Source organism: Symphalangus syndactylus, chromosome 7, assembly GCF_028878055.3.
Source record: "Symphalangus syndactylus isolate Jambi chromosome 7, NHGRI_mSymSyn1-v2.1_pri, whole genome shotgun sequence".
NCBI classification, from domain to species: Eukaryota; Metazoa; Chordata; class Mammalia; order Primates; family Hylobatidae; genus Symphalangus; species Symphalangus syndactylus.
Genome location: NC_072429.2, coordinates 120,562,408 through 120,584,304, shown reverse-complemented (window position 1 = coordinate 120,584,304; position 21,897 = coordinate 120,562,408). Strand labels below are relative to the sequence as shown.

The 21,897-nt window shown below is 39.1% G+C and overlaps 2 long non-coding RNA genes across 2 annotated transcripts in view; one reads left to right on the top strand and one right to left on the bottom strand.

Annotated features, from left to right (window-relative positions):
- LOC134737249 (uncharacterized) overlaps positions 1 to 21,897 on the bottom strand; it is a 308,144-nt gene that overhangs the window by 215,631 nt on the left and 70,616 nt on the right. The window lies entirely within an intron of this gene.
- LOC134737250 (uncharacterized) overlaps positions 1 to 21,897 on the top strand; it is a 33,584-nt gene that overhangs the window by 3,464 nt on the left and 8,223 nt on the right. Inside the window, exon 2 of the long non-coding RNA XR_010121948.1 lies at positions 6,495 to 6,648. This is a non-coding gene — a long non-coding RNA (uncharacterized lncRNA). The remainder of the gene's footprint in view (positions 1 to 6,494; positions 6,649 to 21,897) is intronic.

Sequence of the window (21,897 nt, the reverse complement as noted above, 5' to 3'; positions counted from 1 at the left end):
TGTGGCTTGATGCGTAGGTAAAACTTATCCAAGGAGAGGAAACAAGAGGCTGAAGATTCCAAAGTGGAAAAGAGATTGGTGTTATCCCAGTAAATTAATTCGTGAGAGGCCAGTGTGGCTTTCCCAGAGCAAGAAGGGGTTCAGTGGTTCACAATGAGCTATGGGGCTAAGCAAGAGTTTTAAAGGGCCTTATGTATTTCCATTATGTTTGTGAGAGACAATTCTCTATAAAACTTTAAAGAACCACATAAGTAGGCTACTTTGAGTTAGGACTGTGGCCTCTGATAGAATTGAATGTAAATTTGAGTGGACATACTGTCTTGACACCCAAATTATTAGGGATGTGGAGACAAAGTAGACTCTGGGCAGGTGTTAGTATTGAATCATCAGGAAAGGGTGGAGAGGCAAGAGAGAGTTTAGTCAGAGGGCAGATTCAAGAAACAGGGGCTCCTCCCTTTTAGACCAGCAGTCGGGAAGGAGGTCATGAGGAGGGGCTTGATTTCACATGGTGCACTGGACAAGGAAATGAGATCTGCTGGCCAAGAGTCAAAAGAGAGAGACAAGGCAAGGCAGGAATTGAGCAAGGGACTTAGGCAATGAAGATGTAAAATCCCAGGAGAGCAATGCCTTGCTGTAGAGAGCTACCTACTCAAGAGGTCTGCTACATGGGTACACTGGACAGCCTCAGCCCACAATGATTCACATCAGCCTAAAAAGGGTTAATCTTGTCAGTGAATAAAGTTTCCTGGTGGGTAGCTGAGTTTCTCCAGTCCCTAAATTCATTATTTTAGTGTTCTTCCTCCCCTCTTATGTCTTATCTTTGCCTGCCTTATCTCATCTGGTTATCTGAGCCAGGGTTTTCACAGCAGAAAATTTGACAGATACAAACACCACACACGCGTGCGCACACACACACAACTGGAAAGCTGAGACACTGAGAATTGCCGACATATCTCAGGCTACTAACCACTCTGCTAGGAACTTACGGAAAATAGAAACAAAATATTGACAAAGCCTGAATTTTAAGAAAAAATTAACACGTCTTGGTTTTTGGCTTAATTGTACTGTACACATCCCTGTTAATGTGCCATGTTGGGAAATGTGAAGCCATCATTATCTTTGTATCAGAGATACAGAGCTGTGCAAAAAATAACAAATGTTAACAAACTGAACATTCTAGAAAAAATTAATAAATGAGCATATTTGGGGAGAAATAAGAAAATAAGCTTATCAGTGATTAAAATTAGAAGAGAATAAGAGAAAGTAAACACATAATTTGTGAGAACTGAATTAAGAAAAACAATGATATTAATTGTAAATTGAATGTCAGAGAAAATATGTTGGCAGTGTGAACTAAATTGTAGAATCTAATCTCCCAAGGGAAGGGGTGGACACTTCATCTAGCATATTAGAGGCAAAATTCTCACTGGCAGGAGTTAGGGTAAAAATGACCTAATAGGTCTTTTCCAACTCTGATTTCTATCATTTGGCTAGGGAAACCTAGCCAGGAGTTACACAATTAAGCATCTTTGTGGAAAAAAGTAAACACAGAACTATCAGATAATGCAGATGCACCCCCACCCCTGAAAAAACATAAAAGCAACGATCACACCACCAAAAAAGCCACAGGATCCAAACCAGAATGGCCCAGAAGAACAATTCTTGACATGGACCATGGATAAATAGATTCATTCATTCCCCTAATTTTCTTAATCCTCAAATCTGAATGGACTAGGGTGGTGGGCTTTCAGGGGTGCTGGAAGGCAGGGGCTTTGCATAATCTTCCCCTGAAGGTTTGCTCTGTTTGGAAGAGGTTATCCTTTGAAGATGACTGGATGGGTTCCAGCAAGTTTTTTCCGACTTTCACAATCTTTTGCCCACTTTCCTTCACCCGTTCTTCTTGGCTCTACCCATCTCTGGGAAAAATGGGAAAACTATAAAACCTTAGATCTTTTCTTGAAGAATTGTGAGTAGAGCATTATATCCTAATAGCCTGTTGCCAAATCCAAACCCTATTCAAAGAAAATCCACTTTGAAAACGGAGTCTGTGGAGATGTGGACATTCCTGGGAAAATACATTTTCTCTTCTTAACTTTTTGTTTTCTCTCTTTATTGGAGGGCTTAAAAGTTTTTTTTGGTTGCATTATTTGATTTAGGGCTTTCGTTATTCTGGTTTTTAGAAATTACCACCAATGGAGACAGAACAGAGTAGATTATACAAAAATGTCTGTGACTGTTTTGACTGGAAAAAAGACTCTTACTCAGGCAAACTGGGGAAATTAGAAGAAGAATAGCTTGGCGGTTTGTAGTTCGAGAACTAGCAACACTGAGTACCAACCCTAGTTCTGAGTCTTTTATTTCTCTCACTCTTGCCTTTATAAATGCCTATTTTGGGATTTTATCTCTGAATCATTGAAGTTAGGCAATCAAAAAAAAAAAAAAACTGGCATGGATAGGTTTGACTTTGTATTTTCTCAAGAGAATTTAACAGCTGCAACCTTTTGGATAAATAACGTTCATTTTCTAGCCACAAAAGAACTTTTTTAAAGCCCGTGGAGTCCAGGATAATTACATTTTAAAGCCTACCTCCACTTGGCTTGCTTCTGTTAGCCTTTCTAGCTCCGCTCAGCTCCTTAGTAGCCTTCAAAGAGGGACAAACCTAGATGCAAAACTGCTTAAGGACAGTCACAATCCCAAGGGCACGTTTTGTGCAGGTATTGATAAACCAAGGGAAAGTCCAGCACAACAAAAATCTGGCTTTTCTTGTTCTTTCATATACTTCCTCTGGGGAGGCGGGTATTTTTCACATTTTCTACAATTAGTATTACTTAATTTACTCATTTTCACTCAACAGATATTTTTGAGCAACTATTAGGTACTAGGTATCTAGACCCTGGAAATATAACATTGAAGCAAAACAACAAAATGACATATTTTTTTAAAAAAAAGAAATAAAAATAAATGTAACAATGGCATATACAAATATGAAACCAAGTTTACCAAGAAATTAAGAAGAAAGGAAGATAGAGATAAAAGAAGGAAAAGAAGGAGAAGCATTATTTCTGGAAGTCATTTTGTTTTTATTTGCAAAAGACCCAAAAATTGAAAGTTAAGGTGTTGATTTTATTTCCCTTAGAAAACTGAGTAAGTATCTTCCCACTTTAACTACTGGCTAATTTACATAAACCAAACTTTTTTTTTTTTCTGGAAAAATCTGATGGCAGTGATAACTTTTGTTTTTACAAATGAGCTTCTCCAATTGTGCCATATGTACATGTCAATGCATACATTTTCTTTTTTAAAAAATATGAATTAAATGAATGAAGAGCAATCCATTTTAAGTGGAATATTATGGATAATTCTAATTACTTTATGAGTTTTCTACAACCATTATTGCTGATTACATTTGATTTCAGTTCATCTCTACCTAATGACTGCATACACTTTAAGGAAGAAAACCCCTTCATGTGAAATAGGCATAGTCCTATTTTTGGAAGTTATATTTTAAGGAAAAAAAAAAAAACCCAGGTTAATCCTGGAGACTTATTAAAAAAAACAGTTGTTCAGTACAAGAATTTCTTTTGTATCATTTTAGAGCCTAAAATTGTAAGTCATGTGTATATGGCCTAGCAATTGAGTTTACTATTAATAAATAGGGTCATGGTATTTGGTTCCAATATATAATGAAAATTTTAAATGGTGAATAAAATTGATTTCATATTATTGATTTAAGTTTATTTTCACATCACTCTACAAAAACATGCAAGTGAACAGTAATGAATTTTCAGGTTATTTTAAGAGTCAAATGTGGCTGAAAGACTGAAATGAATTAAGAATTTTGTCTTTAAACTGTTGGCTTCAAATAGGAGACAATTTGAAGAAAATATTTAAAGCTGGCATACTAGTGATCAAGAGTTGTAAGTTATAACATTTATTGAACTGTTACATTCAATGTAGATTGATTAAAGAAAGCTCAATTTAATTAAGCTATGCATAAAGGAATCTTCTTTAAATATTTTTTTCTGAAATACTTTTTTCTGAAAGGATAGCTTTGCATAAGCATATTTTGATAGAAGATACTTTGTTGAATTTCGCTTCAGGAAACAAACATAAAATTTTCTAATTATTGTCTTTTTTGTTGTTGGTTTTGCTTTTTTAATTGTAGTCACTAAAATATGATGCCACAAAACAATGTAATTTAATTCCTTACTCTCAAAATAATATATACACCTATTAATATATTTATCATTTATTAAATCATCTTATAACTCTATCCCATGACACTTCTCAAAAAAGTCATGAAAACTGAAAAGTAATACAGACAGAAAGAAGAAACACGTATTTCTCAGAACACATAAAGCTCAAAATCCATTCTGTTCATATTAAATGTGATTTCTCTCAAGCGGGCCAAAACCTGCTGTATTTAAGAATAACCACAACTCATGATTCTGATGTTTAATTTGATAGAATGAGAGTATAACTAGTGATCAACTTATTAAAATTTTAACCACTTATTTCACATTGTTGAGCAAGTTACTCTGCCAATATTAAGCTAAATTTCTCATTTGGTTAAAGTCACTGCTTCCTTTTTGCACAGACAAAATCAATTAAATAAAATGCAAGGAAATTGATTACTTGAGTTGAGGAAAAATGTGAAAAAGGAGACCATATTATCTTTTATCTAACAACCACACAACATAAGAATAAAAATCTAGATTTTGTTCTTTGTTGGACAAGACAGGGTTTAGTGACTCTGCAGAAATCACAGTGCAATTTATGTTTTCATCCCCATCCTACATTTTTAACACACTCCTAGTCACTGAGGCTCTGTTTGTGGCAGTATCTAATCTGAAAGCTATCTCTGAAGCAAAGCCCTTTCAGAAGCATTCTGATTTGCCATCTCTCCGTTGCAGCAAATGCTTCTTTGTCAGTCCTTCAGATCTTGTAGCTGTCTTGATAGAGGCTGGGTCTCCATTTTCCAAGGGGAGTTTTTAGTGAACCGTAATCTATCTTTCCATTGGCTGAGTCTGTAAACCTTGGTGGGCCGGGTGGGTCCAAAAAAAAAAAAAAAAAAACAGGATGTTTTCTTTTTCCACTGTTTAAATCTCCTGTGAGTAATTCCCCACAGCTGTACATAAACACCCCCTTTCTGAGTGAGGGGAAAGAGGTCTCAGAACAGAACAGCTCTCTCTGTTTATCAAATTAAAACAAATCATGGCAACAGCTTCTTAACTTTAACCAAAAGGGAGCCTCCTAGTCCTGATGTGTTTGTAGGGGCCTTAATTGTACTCCGGGATTTCAGGCTAGAATTGAATTATCCAGAGTTCTCCTTTAAAGACGAAAAAGAATAAGCAGAAGAAACAAGTTTTAAATTGCTGTGTGTAAACAAACTGGGATTCTTTTGCAGCTATTATGAGATTGTCCAACAATTAAATAGTTATAATTATATCCCCAAACAATGTTTGACTGGGCTGGTTGCCTAATCAGTGAAGCTGTATTTGCACGGCAGACTAAGCATATTATTGTTAAAATAAATGTTATTGAAAAAACAGCGCTAGGGAATACATGTCTGCCTACAGAGAAGTTGTGGTTATTTCCAAAGATGCCAAGAAACTCAGTGCCCACCATGCAGTGGATGTAAAATGACATCTATAGGACCAAATAGAAAACGTTTAGTCTTGTTTGCAAATCACCACTTATTGTTAGCAATTTTAAAACATCACCACACACAATATTCTAGTTTTTGGACCCATTTCTTCTTCCAACCCAATCTGGCAGAGATGCTGAAACAAAGGTTAAGTGATTTTACAAGGTCATGCATTAGTCGTATACTGTGAAGTCACAGACTTCTCTGCATAACCCCATCATTGTCCTTGTAATTACAGTAATTGATTTAAATTGTTTGACTTCATGCATAGATTGTGAAATCCTTGAGACTGTTTTATCTCAATATCCACAGCCTAGCACACTGCCTAGTTAGAGAGAGAGAGAGAGTGTGTGTGTGTGTGTGTGTTTGGGACAGAACACATAGATAGAGGTAAAGGTAAGTATAATACTAAGTAATCATTGGTGTCATTTGTAATCATGTTTATGAAGTAGAAATTAATGACTGAGTCAAACTCAGCACATAAATGGATGAGTGCTGATTAGGTATACCTTGCATACCTAAACCTATGTAAGTTTTGGAAGATTCTACCCCAAATGTTTCTAGTCTCTAGAAGATTACCTTTGCAAATGAGAGGAAGAGAAGAAGAAAAGAATTTAAATCTTACAATTAGAGAAAGTTTTTCAACAATTTTACCTGACCTAATAAGTTTGAAAATCACCTTTCTAAAATAATATTTGGCTAACTAAGGATATCAGGCAGCTCTTTGTTATCTAGGGTAAATACAACTTTTTCCATAGAATCAAATGGATAACTCTAATCCACCAAATTTTTAATGTGTACCTCTCTTTTAACTTATGACATTTATTCTCTCATTACCTTTTAACAGCATCATAAGCTTCAAATGGGGGAAAAAAAACCCGAAACTTATACTTTTTCTGCATTTAACCAACATTTACTGGGCACCAGCTAAGATTTGACATCATGATGGAATGGACTAACAGTGAATAAGACATGGTTTCTGTATGATTACAATTTGACAGGTAATATTTATCTACAGTGCTACTACTTTTTTCCTTTTTTTTTTTTTTTTTGAGATGAAGTCTCCTTCTGTCTCCCTCTGTCACCCAGGCTGGAGTGCAGTGGCACGATCTCAGCTCACTGCAACCTCTGTCTCCTGGGTTCAAGCGATTCTCCTACCTCAGCCTCCTGAGTAGCTGGGATTACAGGCACCTGTCACCATGCCCGGCCCATTTTTGTATGTTTAGTAGAGACGGCGTTTTACCATGTTGGCCTCTAGTTCCTGACCTCAAGTGATTTGCCCGTCTCGACCTCCCAAAGTGCTGGGATTACAGGTGTGAGCCTCCGCACCCAGCCATTTTTCTACAGGATCTAGTGTAGTGTGTCTCATAAAATAACTGCTCAAAATCCACTTGTTGAACAAGTGAATGAATGAAAAATAAATAAATTCAGAATTGAATGTATAATACGCCAATATTAAAACCCAATGAGATTCCCATTCTGGCATTATTTCCTGGAAGTAAAAATGATTCTAAAAAATAATAAACCATAGTGGCAACTGAAAGTGTCTTCTAGTTTACAACTGACAAAATGTTTTCACTTGCGTCATCTCATCTTTTCTTCATGTTGACCCACTGAGACAGAAAGTGCAGGTATTATAATAGCTTCATATTATAGATGAGCAAATTATCCCTCAACAAGCTTAATTAAACTAGTTGGAGTCAGCTCTTACGACTGAATTAGAATTCTTGCTGATGAAAGATTGATGCTGAAATGCAAGATTCAATAGTTATATAGTAAACCCAGGAGCTGGATTTAGAAGATAAAACTCAGGAGACAGAATTTACCACTTACTAAATGGGTTACTGTTTCAAGCCACTTAACCATTTTGACCCCATTTTCTCATTTATAAATGAGGGTTCACGACTTCCACATCATAGAATTGTTGTAAACATTAAAAGAGCTGTTAGAATGCTTTTTTAGATTCTATAAGAGAATTTTGGTTAAGCTCCAAACCAAGAAGGATGCCTTCACTTTTGAATATATATTTCTGCCTAATGAATTCACTCTCTGTAAATTATGAGGCAAGGCAGGCTGGTGATTTAACCACAAGTGGTGGGGTTGTATTGGCTGTATATCCTCCCACCTCTCCCACTTATCAGCTATGTGACTTGGTAAGTTGTTCAATCTGCCTGTTCCTCATTGCCCTCATCTATTAAATGGACATTAAAAATACCATCTACGGTATAGAATACTTGAAAGGAATGACTGGTACTTAAATATGTAAAGACAGCATCTGATATATAGTCAGCATTGAACAGATGGCTGATTTTTTTCAGGTTTATAGATCAGGAGCTATGAGCTGGCATTTTTCTTAAGGTTTATCTGAAATTACTATTTGATAAAAAATGTCTTGAACACCTATTACATGCCAGTCACTGCTCTAGACATGGGGCAAACATTCTTGCACAAAACTGTATTTATCTTTTTTATTTTCCTACTTTAGAAATAGAGGGAAAGGGAACTTTCTCCCCTCTGGGGCCTCAGAGGGCACAACTTAGTACCTAGAGGTAGGAAAAGAAGGGAAGCCCTTGTCAGCGTGGAGCGCTGTGATTAACCTCTGGAAACGCAGAGATCAGCCAGGCCAGGCCTCAACCGTGACAGTTCACATAGGTTAGAAGTTCACTTTTCCTTAATTGATCCCAGACTCTCATTAAGGACAGTCTTCGTTGGTGGTGGGCTTGCCAGGCAGGCTGCCCTAGGTGTCACATCAGATAACAATGGCTTCATTTTCCCCCTGGGCATACTCAAGAAACTGTACTCACTCAAGCTGTTCCTATTCTTCCTGGAGAAGTTTTTCCTCATTCATCAAATGACAAATCTAATACATTCACATTTGCCTAACTTGTTTATCTCAGGATAGGGGAGCCAGTAGTTCTGATTAGTTACTGGCCTTCTAAAGGGCAGAAGAGGCTATCTGGAAATTGGTCAGAGTCCAAAGTGTTATTAAAAATATATGAAATGGCTTAGAAAAATATCTGTATCTCACAAGGTTATACTAGGCATCAAGGTAGATAATGGACATTCAGTAACAGGTTTGCTAATTAACCTTTTTTTAGATAATTATAGATTCATATGCAGTTAGAAGAAATAATACAGAAAGATCCTACGTACCCTTTACCTAGTATTCCACAGTGGTAACATCTTGCAAAACTATACCACAATACTACAGCCAGTGAATTGGTGTTGATAAAATCTACCATTTTTATTCAGGTTGTATCAGTTTACCTGTACTCACTTGTCTCTGTGTGTGCATGTATATGTGTGCATGTATATGTGTGCATTTAGTTCTATGCAATTTTATCACGTGTGGGTTCATGTATCTACCATTACAGTCAAGATCCAAAACAATTCCATCATCACCAGAAGATACCCCATGTTGACCTTTTGTTTTGTTTTTTGTTTTTGAGACGGAGACGGAGTCTTGCACTGTTGCCCGGGCAGCTGGAGTGCAGTGGCATGATCTTGGCTCACTGCAACCTCCGCCTACCAGGTTCAAGCGATTCTCCTGCCTCAGCCTCCCAAGTAGCTGGGATTACAGGATGTTGACCTTCTGATAACCACCCCTACCTCCCTTTCCCACTCCCGCCTCAACTCCAGCCCTAACCCTGGCAACCCGATCTCTTCTCTATTTCTATAATTTAGTCATTTAAAGTGTTACATAAATATAATCATACAGTAATTCAAATTACCTGAAAGCGTAAAGAAGTATCAGTAGGTATTATTATTTGTTGTAATTTTACTAACAACAATTATATGTTTTTTTTACAACCACCATATTTTTAGACAATTATAATTTTTTAAGCAGTCAGTTTTCTGGGGTGGGGGTTGGTGGGCCCATTATGCTGACTGCTATCTCGATTTGTCCTACTCCATGCAAGAACCAAGCCTCAACTGTGAAGAATACCTGGGCTATCAAGTCTTCTGACTTTGGAATAGGAGGATTTGGGTCGGAATCCCAGATGCAGTGTTCTCTAGATATGTGATATTAACCTTCATTTTTGAGGTCCAGCATAATCATTTGGAAGATAGATACCCTCATAGACCTTATAGTGTTTTTATATGAATGAGACATAGGAGACAGCAATCAGTATAATGCCTGGCACTCGCAGGCACTCAACAAGTATAAATTATTCAGACTTGGCCGGACACGGTGGCTCATGCCTGTAATCCCAGCACTTTGGGAGGCTGAGGTGGGCGGATCACAAGGTCAGGAGATCGGGACCATCCTGGCTAACACGGTGAAACCCCTTCTCTCCAAAAAATACAAAAAATTAGCCAGGTGTGGTGTCACACGCCTGTAGTCCCAGCTACTTGGGAGGCTGAGATAGGAGAATCACTTGAACCCGGGAGGCGGAGGTTGCAGTGAGCTGAGATCGGGCCACTGCACTCCAGCCTGGGTGACAGAGCGAGACTCCATCTCTTTTTTTTTTTTTTTTCTGAGACGGAGTCTCGCTCTGTCACCCAGGCTGGAGTGCAGTTGCGCGATCTCGGCTCACTGCAAGCTCCGCCTTCTGGGTTCACGCCATTCTCCTGCCTCAGCCTCCTGAGTAGCTGGGACTACAGGCACCCGCCACCACGCCCAGCTATTTTTTTGTATTTTTAATAGAGACGGGGTTTCACCGTGTTATCCAGGATGGGCGAGACTCCATCTCAAAAAAAAAAATTATCCAGACATAAACAAGTCAAAGTGATGGGATTTATCAGAAAACATAATTCATGCCACATTCATGTTTATAGCTTTTTTCTCAAAGAGTTCCCTTTAGTTCTCCAAGGAAAATTAAGTTTTGACACTCCTCCGTGGTTTCTGTTTTCATCTGTTCCCTTACAGGAATTGTTAAATGCAGTCTACTGAGAGATACAGCATCAAACACAAGGATTTTTTCCTTCATTTCCATGTTGGATTACCACTAGAATTATGGCTCATCAGGCATCCCAGTGTGTGTTTAGAAAGTTGTCCTTTGAGTGAGCCACAAGCTGATATTCTCATTTTGTGGTTGTGGTGGTGATTGTGTGCTCTATTCACTTTTGGGAAAAGTGTGTTAATAGTCTGTGTTTTTCTTATTGTGAATTTTTGAAATCACTTCCTCTTTTTCACTCTTAGTAGCTCACTCTGCCATAGTGATCCTCAGCTTCTAGAGAAATAATCATTTATGTTCTGCTAATTGAGGAAGCCATTTTTTGTGTATATTATGGTTTCATTTATTCGAGATTTTTATGAAGCCTCATTTCAATCATTAGGAAATGAACTCCAGCTATTATAATGGTTACTTTTATGTGTCAACTTGATTAGGCCACAAGGTGTCCGGATATCTGGTCAAACATTATCCTGAGCGTTCCTGTGAGGCTGTTTTTAATATTTAAATTGGTAGATGGATGTGGGTGGGCCTAATGTGGCTGGGCCTCACCCAATCATTTGAAGGTCTGAATAGAACAAAAATGCTGACCCGCCCCCAAGTAAGAAAGAATTATTCCTGCCTGCCTTCAAATTGGCACATTAGTTTTTTCTGCCTTTCAACTTGAACTGAAACATGGGCTGTTCTTAAAGCTCCAGTCTGCTAGCCTTTGAACTGGAACTACACCATTGGCCTTCATGGTTATCCAGCATGCCAACTCACCCTGAAGATCTTGGGAATTGTCAGCCACCATTATCCCAAGGGCTGATTCCTTATAATAAAGCTGTCTCCACTCGTGGTTCTGTTTCTCTGAAGAATCCTGGCTAATACAGATCTCTCTCTCTCTTTTTTGAGAAAGAGTTGCACTCCGTCACCCAGGTTGGAGGGCAGTGGTGCAATCTCAGCTCACTGCAAAGTCTGCCTCCTGGGTTCAAGCAATTCTTGTGCCTCAGCCTCCTTAGTAGCTGGAATGACAGGCATGCACCACCATGCCCAGCTAATTTTTGTATTTTTAGTAGAGACAAGGTTTCACCATGTTGGCCAGGATGGTCTTGAACTCCTGACCTAAAGTGATCCTCCCTTCCTCGGCCTCCCAAAGTGCTGGTTTTACAGGCATGAGCCACCAGATATTTGATTTCATCTAATTCTCACAATAACTCTCTGAAATAGTTACTCTTGGATCTCTCTCAACTTTGAGGACCCTGGATCTCAGTGCTTTTGTGGCACTTACCCAAGATTACTCTCCTGATAAAAGTCCATGATTTTTGCTTGGAATTGTCTGATTTCAGGGTCCATACTCTTTGCATAAAGGGAGATAAGTAGGCAGGGGTTACTATAAGCATCTTTAATTCCATAGCACCAAGTCAGAAGGTCAGGTGAACTCTCTGCATTTATACACCATGTCAAGGAAGTGCATACATTTTGAGGATTATCTAAGGTGTGAAAAACTTTGCTTTAGGAGCAAAAAGTATAAAATCAACTCTGGGCATTTATTTGCTACCCACTGAATTTCACAACTTTCAACATGCTATTCACTTTAGCAAACTAGCCTTAAATTATCACAACGGTATGATTTTTAAAAAATGTTTATGACCTTTTTAAATTACCAAAACATGTTGTTTACATTTTTTACAGTGTTTAGACTCCCGGACTTGTACTTTGTTTACAACTTCATCCTATTTTTATTTGCCTAGAAAACAACCACTTATCTTTAAAAACATTTACTGCCCAGAGCCGGGTGCGGTGGCTCACACTTGTAATCCTAGCACTTTGGGAGACCAAGGTGGGTGGATCACCTGAGGTCGGGAGTTTGAGACCAGCCTGACCCACATGGAGAAACCCCATCTCTACTAAAAATACAAAATTAGACAGGCTTGGTGGTGCATGCCTATAATCCCAGGTACTTGGGAATGCTGAGGCAGGAGAACTGCTTGAACCTGGGAGGTGGAGGTTGTGGTGAGCAGAGATCGTGCCATTGCACTCCAGCCTGGGCAACAAGAGCAAAACTCCATCTCAAAAAAACAAAAAACAACAACAAAAAATTTAATGCCCGGATCTACACGTGTGCCTAGGCCATCTAAGTCTTGGATCTGCTCACTTTAATACATTTTTTAAGCAACTTCTGACAATGATTGCAATTGTCTCTCTCTCCCCAGTTAGACTGTGAACTTCTTGAGTGTGAACCCAAAATATATGAGGCAGGTCTCAGTCAATTTAGAAAGTTTATTTTGCCAAGGTTAAGGATGCACCTGTGACATAGCCTCATGAGGTCCGGGTGACATGTGCCCAAGGTGGTCATGGTACAGCTGGCTTTTATACATTTTAGGGAGACATGAAACATCAATCAATACTTGTAAGATGTACATAGGTTTGGTCCAGTAAGGGGAGACAACTTGAAGTGGGGTTTTCCAGGTCAGAAGTAGATAAGAAACAATAGGTTGCATTCTTTTTTTTTTTTTTTTTTTTTTGAGGCAGAGTCTCGCTGTGTCACCCAGGTTGGAGTGCAGTGACGCGATCTCGGCTCACTGCAAGCTCCGCCTCCCGGCTTCACACCATTCTCCTGCCTCAGCCTCTCCGAGTAGCTGGGACTACAGGCACCCGCCACCACGCCCGGCTAATTTTTTTGTATTTTTAGTAGAGACGGGGTTTCACCGTGGTCTCGATCTCCTGACCTCGTGATCCGCCGGCCTCGGCCTTCCAAAGTGCTGGGATTACAAGCGTGAGCCACCGCGCCCGGCCGGTTGCATTCTTTTGAACCCTTGATCAGCCTTCCACTGAATACACCATTTAGTCTGGCTCACTAAATCTGCATTTTTACATAAGCAATAGGCAAAGGGAGCAATCAGATATGCATTTGTCTCAGGTAATCCTCAAAGGGATGACTTTGGGTTCTATCTGTCTTTTGTCCACAAGGAATTTCCTTGTGGGCAAATAGCGAGGGAGGGATGTAACTTCTTACCTTTGTAGTTTAACTTGTTTAGGAATAAAATGGGAGGCAAGTTTGCCTGACATAAACCCCACCTTGACTTTTCTCTTGGCTTAGTGATTTGGGGGTCCCAAGATTAATTTTCCTTTCACGAGAGCAAAGATGGTGGCATTTTATTCACCTTTACCAGTGCTTGGCATAATGCTGGCACACAGCGGATGCTTAGTTGAGAGTGTAAAGGAATTTTTTTTTATTCTATTGAGAATATATGTTTTTTCTTTGTTTTGTTTTGTTTTGAGACGGAGTCTCACTCTGTCGCCCAGGCTGGAGTGCAGTGGCGCAATCTCGGCTCACTGCAAGCTCCGCCTCCTGGGTTCACGCCATTCTCCTGCCACAGCCTCTCCGAGTAGCTGGGACCACAGGCGCCCACCACCACGCCTGGCTAATTTTTTCAAACTTTTTTTTTTTGAGACGGAGTCTCGCTCTGTTGCCCAGGCTGGAGTGCAGTAGCGCAGTATCTCGGCTCACTGCAAGCTCCGCCTCCAGGGTTCACGCCTTTCTCCTGCCTCAGCCTCTCCGAGTAGCTGGGACTACAGGCGCCCACCACCACACCCGGCTAATTTTTTGTATTTTTTAGTAGAGACGGGGTTTCACCGTGGTCTCGATCTCCTGACCTCGTGATCCGCCCACCTCAGCCTCCCAAAGTGCTGGGATTACAAGCGTGAGCCACCGCGCCCGGCCTGAGAATATATGTTGTATATAGTATTTCTAGGTTCCAGTGACAGAAAAAAAAGGCACAGTAACTCACAACTGAGACACATGTAATGTCTGAATGTAGAGAACACATAGCAAAATTGATAGACAATGTATAGACACACAGAACATTTTACTGAACTTTACTAAATAGCAGTCATTTTTAGAAAGGCTATTTGCTGAAGAGCATATATATTTGATTAGAAAATTTAGCTAAGAATAAATGAGTCAAGTTTGTTTTAAGATTGATTTGAGCAGAATGTGTATGTTTTATGTTAAGTAGCATTCATCAAACCCAATAATGTTGCCAGATTTACAAATAGCCAACAGATTTTATGTGTTCTATGTCTCCTTTGAAATAAGATGTGTTAAGCACTCTTAGCTACATTTGTTAAATATGCAGGCTATTATAAATAAGTCATAATGCATCAATTTCTATGGATCTAGAATATGTTAATACTACAACAGGATGAGGAACATGTGAGCTTTCTCTGAAATTTATTTGGTTTGAGGTCAAAATGTTTGAAGGAAGAAGACATCGCATTACACTGTAGCTGAGAAGACAAAAGGCAACAATTTGGGAAAAAGAAACTCAAGCAAGTGGTAACTGGAGTGGCTGGGAGACAGTGAAGAAAAGAGATGTTTCTGAAAAATGAAAAGACAGGAATATTAAGACAGCTTGCCACGGAAATAAACTTTTTTTTTCTTTTTTTTGAGACGGAGTCTTGCTCTGTTGCCCAGGCTGGAGTGCAGTAGCGCAGTATCTCGGCTCACTGCAAGCTCCGCCTCCAGGGTTCACGCCTTTCTCCTGCCTCAGCCTCTCCGAGTAGCTGGGACTACAGGCGCCCGCCACCACGCCCGGCTAATTTTTTGTATTTTTAGTAGAGACGGGGTTTCACCATGGTCTCGATCTCCTGACCTCGTGATCCGCCCGCCTCGGCCTCCCAAAGTGCTGGGATTACAAGCGTGAGCCACCGCGCCCGGCCCGAGACATTAGTTATAACTGCAGTAGTAGACAAACATGTACTCCAGGAGATTCTATTCAAACTGTGTCTTAAAGTGTGCATGCAATAGACTTAAATTAGAAAAACATTGTCAAGCCTGTAACCCTGCTAGTCAACTCATCTAATAATATATAAAAGGAAAACCAAACAAATTATTGGAGGAGCATATGCTTAATGTAACTTAAAATCAGCATTTCCCCAGATATAATTATTATTTATTTCCTTTCAAATTGTCTTGCATAGCTATGGTTTTATTGGATATATTGGACTATCCAACTGGAGACTGCATTTCTCATCCTCCTTTGCAGCTTCATACAGCCTTTAAAATGTAGGTGGATGTATTGTTTGCAACTTCCATGTCACTTGCTTAAAGGATGCTGTTTGCCCTCTACTTGTCCTCTTTTTGGTCTTCCTGTGGGCTGAAACCTAGAGCAGAAAGTGACCCACCTTTGACCTGGGTTCCCTAAATGGCCCCTGGAGCAAAATAATCTGAACCACTGACTTGTACACTATTACATGAGAGAGAAAGAAATACATTGCTATCTTATTTAAGCCACTGTGTTTTGTACCTGTTTGATAGAGCAATATACTCTGTACCCTAATGAACACAGACGTCTCTTTTCTCACTTGTCAGAAGTAAAAACTGAGTTTTAAAAGCAAAAACACACACTTTAGTTGCAGAAAGAATTCACACCTAAAACATAGGAGGGTACGTTTTGAAGTTTGGAAGTCAGAGCTACATTCAAATGTCAGTTCTCACAATGTGATGATAAGAGTATTTATTTCATGCCATTCTCGTGTTGAAAATTGAGTTTGGTACTAGGTATTTGATTCAATTTAATCTTCAGAAAAACCTAATGAACTAGCTACTATGCTCATTTTATAGTCAATTAACTTGAGGCTTAGAGTAGTTATGAGGTCACATCAGGTCATATACTTTGTAGTAGTGGTAGTAGGAGACAGGATTTAATTCTAGATTGTTCTGGCTTCTAAAGCTCTACTGTATCTCGCTTCATCCCATAGTAGCTGAGGGCAAAGCTCAACCTTCTTATCTATAAACTGTCAACAACATTTACCTATTTATGAGGTTGCTGTGAGCACCGGATAAGTCTGTGTATATGATAGACTTGTAAGAGTCCTTTCAAATCCTAATAAATAGTAGGCACACAATAAACATTGGGTGTTTTTCTTCTCAATAGTCTGAGAGCTCATAGAATGAAGGAGAAATATCCCTTTAATAAACATTAGGATAAATCAGGAGAATGAGGAGAGCAGGTACAGAAACTGGAAAATTTAAAAGAAAAAAGAAAAGGCTGAGTGAGGTGTCTCACACCTGTTATCCCAGTGTTTGGGAGGCTAAGGCGGGCAGAACACTTGAGGCCAGGAGATCAAGACCAGTCTGGGCAACATAGCGAGACCTCATCTCTACAAAAAATAAGATAAAAATTAGCTAGGCGTGGTGACAAACACTTGCAGTCCTAGCTATTCAGAGGCTGAGGTGGGAGGATCCCTTGAGCACAGGAATTCGAGGCTGCAGTTAGCCGTGATCGTGCCACTGTACTCCAGCCTGGGCAACAAAGTGAGATTCTTTCTCCCCCCAACAGAAAACAATATATAATAAAAATATGGATAAATAAGCTCAATAGTACTGAACCTTACAATATTCTGTGAAATACAGTAATTACTTGATATATATTTTTTTCCTTTAATCCTCCTGATAGCTCTGTGAGGTTGGTCTTACTATTTTCCCTATTCTACAGATATGGCCAATGAACCCCAGCTGTTAAGTAACTCATTTAGTCACACAGATATTAAGCTGTGCAGTGGCTTCTACTTGAACTGAGCATTATGTTTGTCCAAAGCCAATCTTTTAATCACCTCCCCATGCCAAACAACAGGACTGAAGAAGCTAAATGCTAGTCTTAGCCCATAACACTGTTTAGCTTTGAGCTTCAGAATGCCCCCCAGATGCCCTGTCTCGTGTTCTTCAGCATTGAGAGTGATGATTTGTAGACTCCAGACCTTTCCCAGCTTGACCTCTCAGTGTCCTGCAGTAGCCAGGTGGGCTGTAGCTCTAGCTTCTCCCCTCCAGGGAGTGCTCCTGGGTGGCCAAGCAAGGCCTGTGGGCCTGCACAGCTGCCTTGTGTGTCGCCGTCCAAGCAGCTGGGCACGTGAGCTGCTCCAGCAGGCTGGAGTCAGATTGTGTAAACCGCTGTATGCTCCTGGCAGCTTTGGGACTGGCTGGGTCCCTTCAGGAAATGAAGGGAGAGCTCCAAGTAAGCTTGACAAGGGCTGCTCTGGGGCAGGAAGCAACAGACACTTGAACTCATTGAATTTCCAACTCCGGTTCCTTTCAAAGGCACATGCTGTGTTGTACTCTTCTACAAATGTACTCTTGTCTTCTATAGTGCTCTAGACACGGTATGTGCTCAGTGAAATTTTGCTGAGTGGATGGATGAGTGAATGAATAATTGAATGAAAGAAATGCAATCATGTTTGCTGTTTGGAGGGCTGATAATAAAGCACAATATTTTTTTTTTTTTTAATTTTTTTTTTTTTTTGAGACAGAATTTTGCTCTTGTTGCCCAGGCTGGAATGCAATGGCACAATCTCGGCTCACTGCAACCTCTGCCCTCCCTGGTTCAAACGATTCTCCTGCCTCAGCCTCCCTAGTAGCTGGGATTACAGGCATGTACCACCATGCTCGGCTAATTTTTGTATTTTTAGTAGAGATGGGGTTTCACCATGTTGGTCAGGCTGGTCTCGAACTCCTGACCTGAGGTGATCCACCTGCCTCGGCCTTTCAGAGTGCTGGGATTACAGGCGTGAGCCACTGCACCTGGCCTACTTGGGGTTTTTCTTAACAAGCTCTTTGCAGCCAGTGACTTTGAGCTACTCTCCTCTTCCACAACAGCATCACTATTCCTCTTCCACAACCCCTCCCATCAGCCTCACTCTATCTGCCATCTTCCAAATGCCTGACATTTTCTTCCTAAATTTTCTTCTCTTTATCCATAACATTTACCCTTTTTATGAGCTATCGTTTTAAGATAATGCTAGGAAATAGCTAGTTATTTGATCACAATAAAATGCAATTCTAATATGCTCCAGGATTCACCTTCCAAGAAAATACAAATGAATTTTAACAGTAATCTTGCAGACAGTTCTTATCTCTTCTTATTTGGGGTACTATGACAAGCCAATACAAACATATTTTGCCAAAGATAGATTCTTATGGCACCTTCAATCTACTACCTATATTTCTCCCTTACGTCTAAGGCTGCCCCTGTTTTGGAAGAGGAATCATAAATACTACCTACGCTATGATGAACTTTACGAATATAAGTATATACACAATTATCATGCACGTATGTCTACACAGATTTCCCGGTCATTGAATTATGCTAAGTTAAAGTACAGTTTCATCAGAAATTATGGATAAAATGCAGACTCAAAGATGGATGGCACTAAAAGTTCCATTCCGCATTTTGACTCTTACTCTTAACTCATAGAGAACACATGTAAAAAATCTTCACAATGGAAAGAAATTTGGAAGACTATATTGGAATCAAGTTTCCAAAAAATGTAGATGCAAAATTATTTTAATTTAAGTTTGTTCACAAATTTGTTTTATTGCATAGTGAAAATTAGCACATAATGTGTTAAATAGTAGAATAAAGGATGCCTTTTTTTTTCTTTTGGTTTCTAGATATGCAGTTATGATAACAGTGATGCTGCTTTAAAAAAATTCTAACATTACCGATATATAGAAAGTACATATAGATATATAGAAATATAGACATATATAGAAAGTATATAGATATATAGAAAGTAAAGGGTAAAAACTCTACTCATCCTTCTATATTTTCCAGTCAGTTGATATATGTCCCTTGAGATTAGGTTGTAAGTTATTTTAAAAGATAAAGAAAACTTACTCCATAAATATTTATTAAATACATTCTATATGTCAGGCATTGATCTAGGAATATAAGAGTAGACAATTGGACAAAGACCCAACCTCTTATGAAGCTTACTTTCTTTTTTCTGTTTTTTTGTTTTATATTTTTTATTTTTTTGACCTAGGGTCTTGCTATGTTGTCCAGGCTGGCCTCAAACTCCTGGGCTCAAGCAATCCTCCCACCTCAGCTTCCCCTGTAGCTGAGACTACAGGTATGCACCACCATGCCTGGCTTAGAGCCTACTTTCTTTAGAGAAAAACAGACACTAAATAATATATATAATAAAAAGGTAATGTGTAATATATTAATAAGGATTGGCTAAAACCATGGGAAACTAAAGAATCAGTATTATAAGTAAGGGGCATGCTATGTGTCAGGCATCTGAGCCCAAGCTAAGCCATCATATCCCCTGTGACCTGCACGTACACATCCAGATGGCCTGAAGCAACTGAAGATCCACAAAAGAAGTGAAAATAGCCTTAACAGATGACATTCTACCATTATGATTTGTTTCTGCCCCACCCTAACTGATCAATGTACTTTGTAATCCCCCCACCCTTGAGAAGGTTTTCGTAATTCTCCCCACCCTTGAGAATGTACTCTGTGAGATCCACCCCCTGCCCGAAAAACACTGCTCCTAACTCCACCGCCTATCCCAAAACCTGTAAGAACTAATGATAATCCACCACCTTTGCCGATTCTCTTTTTGGACTCAGCCCGCATGCACCCAGGTGAAATAAACAGCCTTGTTGCTCACACAAAGGATATTTGGTGGTCTCTTTACACGGACGTGTGAGACAATACTGACAAGTCTGGGAACATGGGTTGCAATTTTAAAACAGGTTGACTGAGGTAGGCTTCATTGAAAAGGTGACATATAAAGAAAGACATAAAGGAAGTGAGCGAGTTAGCCACGTGGATGTCTGGTACAAGATTATTCCAGATATATGAAACAGGCCTATGGTGGAATGGCTGGCATATTTTAGGGCCAGAAAAGAAACAGGTGGAGCAAGAGTGAGACTAGAAGAATAGAACAAGAACAGAAGTACAAGGGGATAATAGGACACTAGATCATGGAAGCACTTGTGCTCCATTGTAGGAGCTTTGGCTTTAGTTTTGCATGAGGTAAGAGCCAGTGGAGGATTTGAGCAAACCAGTAAACATGATAATGACCTTTGTTTTAAATAAATTACTTTGACTGTAAATTGAGAATGGACTAAAGAGAGGCAAAAGAAAGGAGAACTGTTAAGAGCCTATTGCATAGAGGGGTGGTGTCATGGATCAGAGTGGTAGCAGTGGAGGTGTGAGACAACAGCAAATTCTGGATATATTTTGAAAGTAGTGGCCGGGCGCGGTGGCTCAAGCCTATAATCCCAGCATTTTGGGAGGTCAAGATGGGTGGATCACAAGGTCAGGAGATCGAGACCATCCTGGCTAACACGGTGAAACCCCATCTCTAATAAAAATACAAAAAAAATTAGCCGGGTGTGGTGGTGGGCACCTGTAGTCCCAGCTACTTGGGAGGCTGAGGCAGGAGAATGGTGTCTGTGAGGCGGAGCTCGCAGTGAGCTGAGATCGCGCCACTGCACTCCAGCCTGGGCAACAGACTGAGACTCTGTCTCAAAAAAAAAACAGAAAGTAGAACCAAAGAAAAAGATTCCCTCCTGAAATATTGAAAGCAGAATGTGAGAGAAAGAGAAGACTCAGGGACAATCCCAAGGTGTGAGAAAATGAAAGGGTAGCATTTGCACTAAGTATATTTTCCTGAAACTTATCTTGATTCACAATATATAATGAACATCATTCCATGTCCAGTCACATAGAAATATCTCATTTTAAACAGTTTCTTAGTGGTCTATTTTATGGTTATTCTATAATTTATTTAACCAGTGAATGATTATTCTCATTATTTTTCCTAATTTTCTTCTGTAAGGTTTCAGAATTACTTTTTTTAAAAAAATGTAATCTTGTTCATTTTTTTGAACAGACCAGTGTAGTAGCCTAAATCAACATTTAAAGAACTACTAGTGAATCTTTCAGAAATCTAGTTCATTAGCAAAATGAAACATTCATATATGTTCACGCTACTTTATAATGCCTTTCAAGTGTTTATTATTAGATCCATGTGTTCAATAATTTTTTTTTATTACATTCACTGTGATCAGAACTTTGGAGAGAAATAGACTTCAATTCCATTCCTGGAGAAATTCTGCACCCAGAAAATGAAATACAGAGAGCTTTGTATAGAAAAGGGCCATGGCATAAGATAAGATAAATACGTAAGATACGTATTCATATATTTATGTCATAAGTAAGACAACTTAAGAATTACCATGAACTCCTAATATTTAGAATAGGAGTTCACGGTAATTCTTAAGTTGTCTTACTTATGACATAAATATATAAATACATTCTTAGTCTGGCTAAGAATGGTGAGTTTATGCTATTCATCACTTATTAAAACAATGATTTAATCACTTATAAGTCCTACCATTTATAGAAGTGGTAGGATTAATCATATAATCACATAAATTTATTTTTTGTGTTGTTGTTTTGTAATTATTCAAGAGATACATCTACGTCACCAAGAAAAATATCTATTTACCTAGAAGATAATTTTTAAATAAACATCAAATTTCTTCCTTCTCTAGGTAAGGAAGAATAGACTATATAG